The 14,116-nt window shown below is 45.9% G+C and overlaps 1 protein-coding gene across 3 annotated transcripts in view; it reads right to left on the reverse strand.

Annotated features, from left to right (window-relative positions):
- The window catches only part of YAF2 (YY1 associated factor 2), a 48,590-nt gene that overhangs the window by 17,703 nt on the left and 16,771 nt on the right, over nt 1-14,116 (reverse strand). Inside the window, exons 3-4 of one of the 3 annotated variants that reach the window (XR_014492794.1) lie at nt 13,758-13,933; nt 12,079-13,676 (exon numbers count right to left, since the gene is read on the reverse strand). The exons of the other annotated variants lie outside the window; for them this stretch is intronic. The gene's annotated coding sequence lies outside the window, so the exon portion shown is untranslated. The remainder of the gene's footprint in view (nt 1-12,078; nt 13,677-13,757; nt 13,934-14,116) is intronic. 3 annotated transcript variants of the gene reach the window in all.

The following is a 14,116-nucleotide window of genomic DNA, read 5'->3' on the forward strand; positions in this document are numbered from 1 at the left end:
CATTGATGGGATTACTGGTTTGTTTTGGGTTAGTTCTGGCATAACGTTGAAACTTCGACCGGTAGCTATTTGAAAAGGAGTGTAACCTGTGCTGGAATAGACTACATTATTATATGCCACTTCTGCGAAAGGGAGTAGGTCCGTCCAATTTATTTGCTGGAAATTAATAAAGCATCTTAAATATTGCTGAAATACTGAGTTCAAACATTTAGTTGATCCATCCATCTGAGGATGATGACTAGACCACAGTCCTTGGGTGGTTCCTAAAAGGGATAAAAATTGTTTCCAAAATGCCACGTAGCTTTCTATGTCCTTTTTCATGGATGGCCACCAAAATTGCCTTTTAGTTAAGTGTAGGGTTTTTACAAACCCAAAATATCCTGCTGATTTTTTATCATGGCACAACTGCATGAAATTGATCCTCTGGGTGGCAGGTATGTATAACTTCTCCCCCACGCAGTGTAGTCCAACTTTGATTCTGCACACGTCTGTTTTTCTGGAACCATCCATCAGTTTCCAAAGACTTTCAGAATTTTATTCCAGTTTGGCTATCCACCCACGGCTTTATTTTAGCTTGGGTCCTGGTGGTGACTGGTGCTGCCATTTGTTGTTCGGGTATAAGTGGTTTAGAGTCAGTGACCCATGTGCTGTTATACTGAGGCATCTGAGATAATGCATCTGCCAAGAAATTCTTTCCCCCGTAAGTGTTTGAAAGTGAAACGGAATTGGTGAAAATGTTGGGACCAGCGGGCTTGCTTAAGATGAGTTTCCTGGATATTTTTAGTGCTTCCAAATTTTTGTGGTCTATCCAGACCTGGAAGGGGATTTTATTTCCTTCAAGGAAATGGTTTCATGCAAGTAATGACCATCTCACAGCATACGCCTCCTTTTCCCACATGGCCCAACATTGTTCTGTCTCCGTGAGTTTCCTGGATGTATATGCACATGGTTGCAATGCCCCCTCATCATTTTCCTGTAATAATACAGCTTCCACCAACACATCACTCGCGTCTGCCTGTATTACAAAATGTTTATCGGGATCTGGGTGTCTCAGTACAGGTTCAGCAGAAAAAAGCCTCTTTAGCCTCTCAAATGCTGCTTGAGATTCCATTGTCCACTTCAGGGGCTGGCTGCGTTTCACTGGAGACCCCCCCTCATTTTCAACAAGTTTGTGAGGGGCAGAGCTATTTGGGCAAACGAAGGGAAGAATTGGCGGTAGAAGTTTGCAAACCCCAGGAAACTTTGCAATTGCTTCCTTGTACAGGAGGGTGCCCATTCTAATACTGCCCTGTGGGGATAAGCAATACCCCAGGTAGTCTATTCTTTCCTGGTGGAATTCACATTTCGATAATTTCACATATAGGTGGGTAGCCCGCAATTTTTTCAGAATGGTTTTGACTAGGTTAACATGCTCCTTTTTGATCTCAGTGAATGTCATCTAGATAAACCAGGACCCCCTTATATAGATGCTCTCTTAGCACTTCATTAATTAATTGCATAAAAACTGCGGGGGGGCCTTGCACTCCAAATGGCAGGATTTTTAACTGGTAGCAACCCATTGGGCAATTGAACGCATTCTTCCATTTGTCCCCTTAATCCTAATGTGGTAGCATGCTTCTCTTAGGTCTAGTTTGGTAAAAAAAAAATCCTTCCTTTCGATAGGTGGGATAGCGTATCCTTCATTAGGGGAAGGGGATACAGATTACATTCACTAATTGTGTTAAGGGCACAGTAATCAATGAACAAATGCATAGTGCGATCCTCCTTCTCCCTTAACAGGACCACAGCGGCCACTTTGGGTTTGGCAGGCTCAATAAATCCCCTTTCTAGGTTTTTTTAAATGAATCTTTCCATCTCCACTGCTTCTTTGGGGCTCATGGAGTACATCCTGGGCTTCGGGAGTTTTGCCCCGGGTTTGAATTCTATAGCACAGTCTGTGGGCCGGTGAGGGGGAAGCTCATCTACCCGTTCCTCACTGAAAACTTCAGGAAGGTCCCTGTATTCCTCTGGTATTTCTGGTAACCCCTTCTCTTCCCCCACTGATGCTGTCTCCTTTCTTCGGGTTGGGGGAATGCTTTGGGGGTTTAAACTCCTATGCTCCCTCTCCAGGAAGTTGAGTTCTGCTGTCCTCCAATTTACCCAGGGGTTCCATTTCTTCAGCCATTCCAGTCCTAAAATCATTGGGCATTCTATGCCTGGGATCACTACAAACATTATGTCTTCCTCATGGTTCCCCAGGGACAGGTGAACTGGTAAGGTGGCCAGGGTAGCTGGTACCCCCCGCCCCTGCTATGGACCCATCTAGCTGGCCAAAAGAGATTGGTTGTTTTAGTCTCCTCACCGGAATTCTTAAATTTCCCACCAGCATCGGGCTGATGAGGTAGCAGGTGCAGCCAGTCTATTAGGGCTTTTAGTTTGACAGCTTTAGGCATGGAGGAAGCTAATATAGTCACTGTCTTAAGGATGTGATTGAAGTAGGAAAAATTGACAGAGACCAGGCCAAGCTCTTCAATGTAGGAAGTTTATTTGCGCAGGTTCAAACTGCACTCAGCATGAAAGAGTCTGAACCCCGAAAGGTCCAAAGCAGCATACATTTATACAGTTACATTCATCTGGTATTCATACATCATAGTATAGGCGTTACATAGGGAGGAATAATATATGGTAATGTAGATAACTGTTCTGTACCAGCCTGCTACCAGCCCTGCAGAAAAGGCAACCCCTTTACAAACGGCAAGAGGCTGGAATTACGTCTGCCAAATTTATTACTACAAAAACAAACAAGACACGAACCAAGATACAGGTGCTTTGAAACACTATCCGAGCGGTTGCTTTCAGCAAACCAGCCCTCCCCACACATTCCCCTTATAAAGAGTTCAGGGTGTGGCTTCTCTCTGCCTCCTTCCTCTGTTTACTCCTACTTGACTGCCTCCTGTGTCGGGCGTCCTTGAACAGGGCCAGCTGTGGGTCATCTTCATCCACACTGTCAGGCTCACAGCTGGGTCTCCATGGTGACCAAGTGGGAGGGGCCTGCCTGAGGGCTATCATCAGCAAGATCTTCAACCCCCTCAGCAAGGTCTTCAACACCCCCCTCCTCCTCTGAGTCGTCCGACCGAACTGCCGAACCCACAGGCTGACCCTGAATCACAACAATAACATCATATGGAGAAGTGAAATATGCTTAGTGTGGATAAACAACAGAAAAAGGAGTTTTCAGCAAAAAGAGTTTACATGTGATATATGGTTGCCTCAGAGGAAGACAACAGGATGCATATGTCTGGGTCAAGATAAAAATACTAATGGCTGAGCACAGTTGTTGGCTGACAAGGAGAGGGAAGTAGGACATGGGTCAGAGGCTTAGGCCTTAAGAGCTCTGCTGTAGCCTGAACCAAAGTTTCATACCTTCAGGCCTTCTGTCCAATCTTTGGGTAAAAATGTTACACCTGAGTTGGTACCTTCGTTTGCACTACCTCATGATGACCAGGACTTAGGGGACAGTGAATGTGTCCAATGGCCCCTCTTTCTCCGGTCACTTGCAGGCCTCTGAATGCTGGGTCATGAAAGGACAGCAAAGGAAACACCCAATGTTCTAACTCACCCAGGGACAGATGGTGTCCTGGGGAAACACCCAAAAGGGAACCTGCTAGTTAGTTCTGCTTTCTAGTTTCTTATCTATAGTGTGCCAGCCCTAAGGGGCGAAGTCTTAATCTTCTGAGTGCCAGCTTTGCTGGGTGAAGTGGTTATATAACCAAAATAGTATAAAAATAAGACATCTTTGCTATGTGATGCTTTTCACATTTGCTTTAGAAAAGCCCATCTCTATTCAGCTGAATAAACATGTATTTTTGAAGGCAAATTCTGGTTTCCTGTATTTTGTTATCAAGCAAAACCTCCGAACCTGCACATCATTTTTCGCGAGCCAGGCAGGAGAGGTGCTTGGTCCTTGGAGGGCTCAGGATGGGGAAAGCGCTGAGCGCGCTCTGGGGTTTTCTGGTAGTGCCCCCCTTCTTGACTCTTCCTTGTGGTTTTTCTACAGGAACTGTTTTTTTTTCTTCTTTTTGTTGTGATTGTTGCCTTCACTTCGTTCCTCCATATTCAGGAGGGCTGAATATAAGGTAAGCGTACATTATACAAGCTTGCCCAGGGGAGTATGTGGGTGTGTGTGTAGATACATGTGTCTGTTTCCTTGAATTATTTCCCACCGTTGTCCAGAGCTGAGCAGAAGGGCTTGTTCCAGCCGCCTGTGGGCCCCTGTGAGGGTAAACCATTGACCGGGGGTCTCACATAGCAAGGGGGGCTAGCCTTGTACTCTCGTGCTCCAATGGGTTGTGAGTGGTATGTGGTTTGTGGTTGTTCCTTATAAATTTCCTGCTGTTGACTAGGCCTAGGCGTGATATCACTTCCAGCTGCCCATGGGCCCCTGTGAGGGTAAACCGTTGACCGGGGGTCTCACATAGCAAGGGGAAGTGATTGATCTCGTGACCCAACCGGCTGTGCATGTAGTGTGAGAAATTTGAATACATGTGTTCAGCCCAGGGAAAGCCTATTAAAATGAATAAAACAGTGTGTGTTATTAGGAACTTTGATAAGCTCAAAACCCGTCGGGATATGAAAATTGACACTCTGATTAAATACAATGCTCTTTGGCATCAGGATATGCCTACTCTTTGGCCCAAAGGGGGTTCCATAGATTTGGGAGTTTTTGAAGCTATAGGAGATTATGCTCTAAGAGGCATGGATCATGATCAACAGGATTATTATGCACTTTTTTGGATTTTACAAAGGAATAAATGGATACTTAAAAACTGTGGGTTGTGGCAACTTCCCACAGCACCACCTTTTCCTGCTTTATCTTCCGCTCCACCACCTTATATGGGACTTTATCCCCTCACGGAGCAGGTGGCTATAGGAACGAGGGACAGTAATAAGGTCCTGGTTCGTATCCCCTTCTCCACATCTGATCTTTATGCATGGAAGGACTGATTAGGTTCCTATACTGCAGCCCCAGATAAATATTTGAATTGGTTCTGTCTATCATACACACACATAACCCTAATTGGGCAGACCTTCAAGCCATGCTGGATGTCTTTTTAACATCGGAGGAGAGACGTCTGGTTGGAACTGCTGGAAAGAGATTAACTGAAGAAAGGAAGGTTCTTTGGCCTGAAACTGACCCTAGATGGGTCATTGATACTTATGAAAGTAAAGATATGAATATTTAAAAGGCTTTGAAGACCTTCTTGTCACTGCATTGCAGACTGCTATCCCTAAACAGAAGAATTTGGGCAAAATCTATGAAGTTCATCAATTGGCACCAGAGAGCCCCAGTGACTTCCATGAGCGCCTCTACCAAGCCTTCAGAAAATACAGTGATTTGGATCCAGAAGCTCCAGAAAATTCCTGTTTGGTGAACATGCTCTTTATTGGACAGAGTGCTCCAGACATTAGTCGCAAATTGCAGAAGTTGGAGGGAGCTTCACCTGACACAATTGGAAAATTGTTGGAAGTAGTTTATAAAACCTATGTTTCAAGATCAGAAGTAACAGCCAAGGGGGTTAAAAAGGATGAAAAACGGAGTGTTGTTTTACTGGCTGAAGCTCTACAAAGGGCTCCCCTAGTGGGTGGGGGAAGAAGTGGGACTCGCGGAAGAGGAGGGCAAGGAGCAGTAGGTTTCCTGGGGAGAAGAGTAGAATGATGCCACCAAGATTCCAAGCACCCCCGGAATGTCCAATGCAGTCTTTTGCCATAAGACGAGACCAATGTCGTATGTGTAAGAAATTTGGCCACTGGGGCAGGGAATGTCCTTTAGGATCCCTTCCCAGCCGTCCTATAGGGCATGTTGCTCCACAACTACACTTTAAATACTAGGGGGGTCAGGGGCTGGGGGGCCTTTGTCTACCTGCCCTTCCGAATGATTCTCCCTCTGCACCCCTGGTAAAGTTTAACGTCGGAGGGAAAACAATACCTTTTTTGATAGATACAGGAGCATCATGTTCAGTATTAAACAACCCCCCTGGAAATTCTTTATCTATATTCATTTTTATTTTTCCATTTCTTCCACAAACAAATCTGCACATATACCGCAATACATAAATACATACCCATAAGTTTGGGTGTTGCTTGTCCATTTCCCCTTTCACCGTATCCACACTCCTCTCTCTACTTTATCCTTTCTTTCCTACTTCCTAACCCCTTGGAAATTATTCTTCACAAACCTTTAAGTTTATTGGGGCTAGTGGTCAATCTATGTCAGCAGCAATACTGGATCCTTTAGAGTGTTCTTTAGGTGATACTCGCCTTACTCATCAATTTCTTTACCTTCCAGATTGCCGTATGCCTCTTTTAGGGCGTGATTTACTTGCTAAGTTACAGGCAACTTTCTTTTTCAAAGGGGAGCAGGTTGAATTGACAGTTCCTCCTGAACAAGCCTGGCATCTCCTGACCCTTCAACTATCCTCATCTGAGGATACACATGAGTGTTCTGGTCTGTTAGATTTCTTTGTTGACCCTAATGTATCGTATTCAGAGGTCCCTGGCCGGGCTGTTAATGCAGTTCCAGTGGAAGTAGCCTTGCACCCTAATGCACAGCCAGTCTCCATTCATCAATATCCAATTAGCTTGGAGGCTTTACAAGGATTAGAGCCCCTTATCTCAAATTTCTTGGCTTATGGGCTTCTAAGGGAAATTGTCAGTCCTTATAATACACCAATACGGCCTGTTAGAAAGTCGGATGGTGCCGTCTGCTTCTGCCAAGATTTGAGGGTTATCAATACTATCACTGCGACATTGCATCAAATGGTGCCTAACCCCTATATGTTGATTTCTCAACTGGGTCCACATTTTACTTGGTACACTGTTGTTTATCTGAAAGATGCTTTCTTTTGTATCCCCTTAGCTTGTGTCAGCCAGCCTCTTTGCTTTTCAATGACAACATAGGCAGCTTTGCTGGACTGTTGTTCCTCAAGGATTTAAAAATAGCCCTACTATTTTTTGTACTGTCCTGGCCTCTGATTTGGCCACATGGCAGCCTGTGGAAAACACTACTGTTGTGGTATTACAATATGTTGATGACTTATTGGTAGCTGCCCCCACTGAGGGCGATTGTCTTTTGAATTCAGTTTCTTTGTTAAATTCCCTTTGTTATTGGGGCTATAAAGTTTCCCGTTCTAAAGCTCAGCTTGTTAGACAAGAGATTCAATATTTAGGTTATATTCTGTCACAAGGGACTAGGAAATTATCCCCAGAGACAATCAAAGCTGTGTGCCTCCTTAAACCACCTGGTACCAAGCGTCAGCTTAGGGGTTTCTTGGGAATGGCTTTCTGTCGCATTTGGATTCCAAATTTTGTTTTAATGGCTAAGCCTTTGCATCAAGCCGCTACAGGACATAAAGAACCTTTTGAATGGACCAAGAATTGTCAAGTGGCCTTTAATAACATTAAAACTGCTTTAGTCAGTGCTCCAGGCCTTGGCATTCCTGATGTTACTAAGCCACCTTGAATGTGGCTGAAAGTAAAGGAGTGGCTACTGGGGTCCTTACTCAAACCCGTGGTACTTGGTATCACCCCATAGCCTATTTTTCCAAGCAACTGGATCCTGTTGCGCAAGGATGGCCAGCATGTCTTTGGGCTACTGCAGGTGCTCTTCTTTTGGGGGCTGCTGAACAATTAATCTTTGGGGCTCCTATCACAGTGGAATCATCCCATTCCATCCAAGATTTATTAGCATACAAGGAGGGCCATTGGCTTATGGCCTCCTGATTAGAGCGGTATCAGATTGCACTCCTTGACAACCCACAGGTTCATGTTGAGCACAGTGGCAGGCTTAATCCAGCAACCTTTCTTCCTCAACTGGAACAGGATAGTGATCATGATTGTGTACATACTATTACGGAAGTATTTTCTGGTCGGCCAGATCTAACTGACCAGTCATTGGAGGATGCGGACAGGGACCTGTATACAGATGGCAGCAGTTTTATTGATCAGGGAGAACGGCTGGCTGGCTATGCTATGGTCACATTGGATCAGGTGGTGGAAGCTGCAGCTCTCCCTGCAGGTACCTCGGCTCAAAAAGCTGAACTCATTGCCTTGACGAGGGCCTTGGAATTGTCAGAAGGTGCGGTTGTTAATATTTTTACAGATAGTAAATTTCCTTTACATGTACATGGGGCCTTGTGGAAAGAACGTGGTTTACTCACTGCTCAAGGTAACCCTGTAAAATATGGACAAGAGATTTTGAGGCTATTGGATGCTGTTTTGCTCCCACGGAAGGTGGCTGTCATGCATGCGAGGGCCCATGGTAAGGATGATACTTAACATGGAAAGGGGAATGCTATAGCTGATAGTACTGCCAAGTGTGCTGCAACAGGTCCCCTGTCCCCTTGGTATGTAGGTCCACTTGTACCTTCACTTTTGCCTGTACCAGCTCCAACGTATACTTCATAGGATAGGCATGGAGCTTATAAAATGAATACTGTCTATCAGGGAGAATGGCTGGTGAAAGATGGGAAACGCCTTCTCCCAGAGCATGAATAATGGGCCCTCTTACGAGAATTGCATGCCAGCACTCACTGGGATTGTAGGGCCATGGCTGAATTTCTTATAAAGGATTATGTTTGTCCTGGGATATATGACAAGGCCCTCACAACTATCAAACAATGTATCATTTGTCAATGTAATAATCCAGTAAAGACTATTAAGTTTCCTTTGGGGAGGCTTACGGCTGGTCATGCTCCTGCCAGTTTTTGGGAAGTTGATTTTACTGAGTTGCCAAGGAAATAGGATTTTTGATATTTGCTTGTTTTTGTGGATGCTTTCTCTGGATGGGTTGAGACTTTCCCTTGTACTAACAAAGCACGTGAGGTGGTCAAAGCCCTTCTTAAGTTAACTATCCCACGTTTTTCTTTCCCTTACCAGGGCATTGGTTCTGATAATGGGCCCCAATTTATCTCTGATGTTACCCAGCAGGTGTCAAGGGCCCTGGGTATTGATTGGCAGCTTCATTCCGCTTACAGAACCCAATCATCAGGGCGCGTGGAGAAGGCTAATGGCATTCTTAAACGTCATCTTGCCAAGCTTCCTCAGGATACTCATCTTACTTGGGTTCAGGCACTACCCCTTGCTCTTTTGTGTGTGAGGACTGCTCCCTGACAACCTCTTGGCTTATCTGCTTTTGAAATCATGTATGGTAGGCCCTTTCTTCTATCATTATTCCTTGTCCACTTCCCTCCCTGTTTTTGGAAACCAGGCCCTCAGGGAATATATGCACCCTCTTGCTAATAATGTTTTTTCCATTTCTCAAGCTGTTCAGGCCCTCCATCATCCTGGATTGGATCATCCACTCCATCCTTTCCTTCCTGGTGATTTGAGTCTTGTCAAGTCCTGGACTGACTGGCCCTTTGACTGAATGTTGGAAAGGACCTTTCATTGTTCTTCTCACTACTCACGCCGTGTCACGGTTGCTGGAATTCGTGCTTGGATTCATCACACTCGTCTTCGCTCTTCTTCGCCACCTTCTGACCCTGAGGACCAAGTTGCTTGGAATGTGGCTCCTGGTGCTGAGGAAGACCTTGGGCTGAAGCTTCTATTTGAAGGCCCACACTGATCTGCATGCCAGGACATTTTGGTCATTGTGATACCTGTGCCTGCCGGGCTGCTACATGGGCGGTTTCCTCTCACCGGTTTTCTGCTTCCTTGCATCACAGGCATCACTCCTCTCTCCCTTGGTTGACATCTAGTGTTTTGTTTGGGTCGTTTGTCTTTTCTTTTTTGTTGTTCTATCTTGTTTTTCTTACCCTGCTCCATGCTTTCTTTCTGTCTTTCTTTCTTTTTATGGAGCCTTATTTTCTCCTATGGAGTTTGGCAGGGGTGGTCAGGTTCTGGCCATGGTTGAGGTGTGTGATACAGTAGGAGGCACAGACCTGGCAGACAACACTCGACGCCTCTCATGTTTCAGAGAAGAAGGCCTCGTAATCAGGAGAGTCCAGAAGGTGGCAAAGACAACCCAAAGGCCCCGTCATGTGCCTCCCACTCTGGCAGGTCAATTTCAGGACTTCAGCCAGATGTTTTCCATAATGATGTGGTTGGACCTAAAAAGGGTACTTTGCACAACAAAGTAAGACATCTGATATTTTGCCTCCAGAAGAAACCAGACATCAGGAGGGGGTTCTACCATTTCCAGGTGATCACATCTTGGCAAAACAGCGACCTCTCTCTGATCCTGGGGATCTTAGGCCTGTGCCTGAATTGTCTGGAGAATTACAAACATCATTTCCTGTATCTCCCAGTAAAATAGAAGGTTGAGGTGGTCCCAAATTTCCCAGTCCCTCTTTGGGGATTTGGGGCTCCAACACTCATATACAGAATATGCAAGCATGGGTTAAGCTATTGAATGTAACAAATTGTTGGATCTGCACACATATACCTCCCACTGGTACACATGGGTTGGTCATGGAGGCTACACCCTTAGGGGCTTTTATGTTCAGCATGAACGTCACTAGGGGTTGGACATTTCCTGTTTGGGGCAGGAAAGCTTCGGATTGCTAAATTAGGGGCACATATCCAGCACCCTGCAACAGCCTGCCTTAGTCATTTTAATTCCTCTTCCGGATATAAATTGGGGATCTATGCACCTTGCATAGTCACATGGAAGGTCAGTACTAATATGTGGGATGATTGGTATAGATGTCATCAGACCTTTGGCCTCGATCATAAGAAGGACCCCTCTGCTCTTTAGTTTGTTTGCAGCAATGGGACTCATGGCTTATATGTCTGGTATCAGACCCTATATGCCTGAGGGGTTGGAAGGCAAACCAGGCATTTATCTTGCTAACCATCCAGATTGGTGGTTTCTTTGTAGTCGGTTTGCCTATAAATTTCTGCCAGCTTACTGGTCTGGTACATGTACCCTAGGAATTATCTTCCCTCTGTTCGTGTTATCCCACATCATGATTGGAACTTTCGTACCACAATCAGCGGGACGAAGACCACCTTGAGCATGAAGAACATATTGAACACCATCCAGTACCTCATGGACTGGGAAATGCCATTGCATGAGCATTGATACCAGCTATAGAAGTTGGTTTGAATTATAACTCTATTGTAGAATTGGGTGACTGGACAAAGAACATGTTTAAGCACACCATACAAGCATTTACGCAACTAAATAAGGAACAAGAAGAAATAAGGGAAGTGGTGGTACAGAATTGTCAAGAATTGGATATGGTACTGGCTGCAAAAGGTGGGTTGTGTGCTTTAGTCCACTCACACTGCTGTACGTTTATAACTGATTATCAAGTTAACATTAGTCATACTATCTCATGGAGGAAGGCATTAGGAAGGTTTGAAGATTTCTACTAATGCTATATGGGAGGTCTTCCATGGTATGTTCTCATTTCTTACCAGCTGGCTCCCAGAATGGGGATGGATTAAGGGATTATTCCTTGGTCTTCTCTTTATAGTACTTCTTGTTCTTCTTTCCTGCTGTGTCCTTCACTGCTTGCCCCTAATCATCTCTGTTTGCTCTAATCGATGTGGACAATGTAATAAAGAGGTTTATCCTCTGTCCCTTCAGATTGGAGGTCATGTTCCTCCGTATCGCTCACAGCATGAAAGGGGGGAGTTTGATAACCAGGACTTAGGGGACAGTGAATGTGTCCAGATGGCTCCTCTTTCTCTGGTCACTTGCAGGCCTCTGAATGCTGGGTCATGAAAGGACAGCAAAGGAAACACCCAATGTTCTAACTCACCCAGGGACAGATGGTGTCCTGGGGAAACACCCAAAAGGGAACCTGCTAGCTACTTCTGCTTTCTAGTTTCTTATCTATAGTGTGCCAGCCCTAAGGGGCGAAGTCTTAATCTTCTGAGTGCCAGCTTTGCTGGGTGAAGTGGTTATATAACCAAAATAGTATAAAAATAAGACATCTTTGCTATGTGATGCTTTTCGCATTTGTTTTAGAAAAGCCCATCTCTATTCAGCTGAATAAACACGTACTTTTGAAGGCAAATTCTGGTTTCCTGTATTTTGTTATCAAGCAAAACCTCTGAACTTGCACACCAGATGGGTGGAATGGATCCACTTACCAAGGTTTCTCCCTCTGAGCTGTCTTCCGAGGTGTCCACTGCCCCTGCAATGTAGGCCGGAATCCCCTCCTAGTCCTTGGCAGGGATTGGGGACTCTACAGCCTGTGTCCCCCTCATGGCAGGTTCTTTTGGGTTACTTTGGGACTTCCCTGGTCTCCTGGAGGGTGATGCCTCTGATTTGTGCTGAGGGGCTTTTGAGTGGCATTCTGCAGTGCAGTGACCCTCTCTCCCGCATTTGAAACAGCCGGTTGATTTCTTTGCCTTAGTCAGTGGTTTCGCTGGCTCTTGTGTTTGCTCGGGCGTGGACGGGCCCATGGTTTCCCCCGGTGGTCCCTTTTCAGTAGGTCTATCTCTGCCTCCTCTGCCAGAACATACCAGTCATCGAGGTGGTGTGGGTTTCCTCAAGGCAGGCAAGCATCATACAGGTCGTAGTTTAGCCCGTCTTTGAAATGGCTAAGGAGGATGTCTTCTGGCCAGTTCAGCTTATTGGCAATGGCTCAGAATTCTATTCAGCCACCGGCCATCTGCCCTGCCTCACTGTTTTGATTCTCTCCCGGGCTTTACGATCAGCCAAAGGGTCCTCAAACCGCCTCCCCAAGGATGACATGAACCGGTTGAAGTCGTTAGTTCTGGGACGTTGGAGTCATTCAGGTTCACCACCCAGTCTGCAGCCGGTCCATCCAGGGCAGATTGTAGGATGCGGATGCGGGCTTTGTCACTGAAGATGTCCCATCCGTATTCTTCCATATAACTGAGAACTTGAGTTAGGAAAAACCCCAAGCGTGGTGGCTCCCTCTTGAATTTTGCTTCCAGGGGCGGTAGTCTTTGAATGGATCGGTATCTGTGCCGCGGGCGGTATTGCCCCCCATCCTGATCCCCGTCTGCGGTTCGGCGGGTGGTGGGTGCTGCTGAAGTGGCAGCTCCTGGTTCAGCGGACAGCCCCAGTGTTGCAGGTTCCGGAGCCCCCCCACTGTCTCTCCAGCTGCGACCCCATGCGCTGCTGCGGCTGTAGTATTCAGATTTCTCCTCTCTTAGTGAGCTAAGGGTTTTCTTCATCAGGTCAATAGCTTTCTCTAGGATCCACTCTGCATGAGGTGCATAGCTCCCATCCTCTTCACTGACGTACAGGGAGCTCTCCATCTGTTCCTTCCATTCAGGTTGGTGGCCACCCCGCCTCAGGGTCACTTTCCTCGATGCCTTTTCCCACTCACTTTTCCTTTCAATGCCCATCAACCACCGCGGTTTGCGGTCATGCGTCTCCACCATCTCTTCTCCGGAGGAATATGATACTTCAGCTTCCGATAGTTGATGGGGTTTCGGTCGGGGGGGAAAGTTCCCTTTCCCTGGGGCTTTCCTCCTTCTTTGCCTCGTCCTTAGACATTATATTTTTTGCAAAGTCCCCCGGTAAGGTTCTTCCTTCCAGGTTGACTCTCAATGCAGATCCTGTCTAATGTCAGACCCCACTCCAATCCACATCTTAGGAAAGAAAAACTCTTGGAGACAAGATTGTCCAAGCAGGAACTTTTACTAAACATGACAGTGGATATAATGGACAGGATCTGAGGTGGTTTCTCAGTCGAGTCTCAGATGTCAAACTCCTAATGGGAAAAAGGAGAACCACCAGTACACTTGCAACATTATTACTTCCTCCCCTTCACATTCCATCCGGAAATACAAACCAGAATCCCCCCCTTTCTTGTTTGTTCGTAAATCAGATAGGGAGAGGATTTCCTTTCTTCGGCAAGAACCAGAATTCTCCCCACCCCCTTTCTTTGTTGTTCGGAGTTCAGAAGAAAAGGGTTTCTTCATTCGGTCTTTTGTGATGGTCACCAGGCAGGCTGAATAAACGTTACATCTAAGGGAAAGAGAGGGGGCAATTAGCACCCATCTTCTCTTTCCTCCTTGGGAATGGCAGAAACCAGTAAGGGCGGTGAGATTTGGGTTTGCACAGAGAGGCAGTTAGAAATGAAATATAAATGGATTCTGACAACCATGTTTCCCTGAAAATAAGACCCGGACTTTTTTTTGGTCTCCAAAG

This window comes from Vipera ursinii, assembly GCF_947247035.1.
Source record: "Vipera ursinii genome assembly, chromosome: 6".
NCBI classification, from domain to species: Eukaryota; Metazoa; Chordata; class Lepidosauria; order Squamata; family Viperidae; genus Vipera; species Vipera ursinii.